Genomic DNA, 2,637 nt, shown 5'->3' with positions numbered 1-2,637 from the left:
CCAAATCATGGGGCAGCTTAAAATTATGCCTTGTCAGTGTTCAATTACCAAGAGCAATAAATTAACACAGCTTCAGTCTGAAAGGTGCAGTTTTCTGTCAGCATTCTTATATAATACAAAAAAATAAAGCCAACTGTGTTAATCCATGCCCACTAAAATATATACATAAATTCAACCAAATAAACATATTACATGTAAACCAATTACATCTTTTGTAATATTTTGTATTCTCAGCTACATGTGGACTTTTGCATTTGTTTATACTTTCCACTTTTTCTTTTCCTCAAAAGTTTAAGGTTGAATAATGAGAGATCTGATCTTCATCTTCTTGGGATGCAGTGGCTATGACATTTTACAACAGTTGCTGAAGAAAAAGTTCTGGCAATCAGTAAATGCAAACACAGAGATATTCCAGTCTGTCCTGCTTCCCACAGACCTAAAGGCATAGCCCTAATCATGCCCTTCTTTTTGTGGTTGCATTTCTGAACTTCCAGTAACAAGTTGCACAAGCTGTTCTACCACCAGCTACCATCCAGCAGCACTCGTGTACTTACAGGGCTTGTTCTTCAGAGGTGCTGACCTGCTGGGGTTTTGACTGAATTGCACTGCTGAGGAAGAACCTCTTGCTTCCAAAAAATCACACAGTTTAACAGCATTGTTTTTACAGTACCCAAGAAGTGGAAATGCTTTAAGAGATAGTATGTTTACAAATGTGTTATGGCCGTCTCTGCTAGTACTACCATCTTGTGGTGATACATTAATGATGGCCGTGTTTTGAGAAGTTTTTTCTCTGCAAAGTGAAAAAGAAATTTTCACTTTTATTTGGCAGTGACCGAGGGTAATATTTGAGGTTGTGCCATGTGGTTTTTTCTCCACCATCACTTTTTCTTATCCAGCAGAATCTTCCCCTGTTTTGCATGTATATTCCACCAGTGCTGAAATTGCTCCTGAATTTGTTTGATTAAGGAGATTGCAAGGATCCTCTGAAAACCTCTGAAAGTGGTAATCTTTCCAAGTGTGTTCAGGAGGCTCAGGATCACTGCAGTCCAAATGCAGAGGCATTAAAACGTGGATCTCTAAAATAGTCATCACAGGAGCTTGAGAATCTCAAGGTGAAACCTGAATCTAGGCACTCCTCATTGTGTTTTTGTATAAATGGTCAAATAATTAGGAAACCACTGTTTCTTTACGTGGTGTTGTATGTGATATTAGATTCTGCTGTATTTAGCAATATGTGAAATTACATTTTGTCATGTTTGTGCTTATGGTCAGCAAGAACCTGAAACAGAATGAGCGCTTAAGTATTTTGTTTGTCATAAGATACTTGAACATGTATCACTCCTTCTGATACTAAGTATTTTAATGCAGTATTAGATGGTATCTCTTGTGGTCTTTGCTTTTAGTAGCAACAACTTTTTCTGGGGTTTGCTTTTTAAATTGTGCTAAAAACTATACACTATTAAGATCTCCTTTTCAGCCAAGTGGAAGCCACTCGGTTGATCTGATTTTCCTAGCATGGTGTCAGCCCAGTTATCACACCTGTTGTAAAGTGTTGTTTTAGCATTTTAGTGCCTCAGACACCACCAGAGGCTGGTTCTGGAGTGCATGGAAGTAGCTTCTGGAATTGCACCCTTAAACAATTTTTTTTTTTTGTACTACTGTTTGTTTTTATTTTTTAAATTAATAAAAACCACCCATATTATAGTTTGAATCTGTATGGATCTCATAGTATGTCTGAGTCCTAAGAAATGTGGTTAATGTAGTTTTCATTATCTTTATTGTGTAGCTAATATTCATAGCAAATTCTTTGTCTTTCCTATGGAAACAGTGAGTAAAAGGAGAAGAAGTAGGACCCTAAAATACATATATTCTCATGGCTTCAACAAGAAGTACCACTGGGGGAAGAAATTTAATAATTGTTTTAGCCAGGGGAATGTACTGTATGTTTGACACTCCCAGTGTATGTAATAAGGATGACTAACTGTACATTTTAGTGCCTTGTTTCTTGTAAAATGTTTAATCATAAATTACTAAACATAAATAATAATGAATTTCTGAGAAAACGTATCTAAATATTGCCAATAGAAATTGTATATTCACAGAGGAGTCAATAAATCATCATCTATTGTTACACATTAATTAGATGAGATTTTTAGTCTCCATTCTTTCAGAGTTGTTTTCAAATAATGTCATTTAATTTACACACAACTGTGCTATTTCTGTCTCTTAAACTAAACTCCACTCAAAAGCAGGGAGCAGAGCAACTCTCTTAGTTGCACTGCCAGATTTTGTGGGAGAAAATGCTGCTTGTGAGGCCTGCTGTACATGTTCACCACAGAACTTTATATTTGGTTTGATTAAGTGCTGATAAATTCATAGGTTCCTCTCAAGTGTTCTCTCTGCAGACCTATTGGCAGACCAGGTTTGAATTTGAGTTAAGCAGCAGCAGTTTGCTCCTGGACAGCCTAAGTCAGGGACTGCTGGGCAAAAATAATTGGTTCCTACTAAGAGCACTTTCATAATCTCAGTTCAAAGACTATGTAGAAATCCAGGAAACTAACCCATGCTGTGACACATCCAAGAAAGAGACACATCCGTGCCACTCACGAGCAGCAAGATGAACAGTGGGGTTTGAAA

This window comes from Passer montanus, unplaced genomic scaffold (assembly GCF_014805655.1).
Source record: "Passer montanus isolate IOZ18808 unplaced genomic scaffold, ASM1480565v1 scaffold24, whole genome shotgun sequence".
Taxonomy (NCBI): Eukaryota; Metazoa; Chordata; class Aves; order Passeriformes; family Passeridae; genus Passer; species Passer montanus.
The sequence above is the reverse complement of the archived record's forward strand: the minus strand, read 5'-3'. Positions refer to the sequence as shown.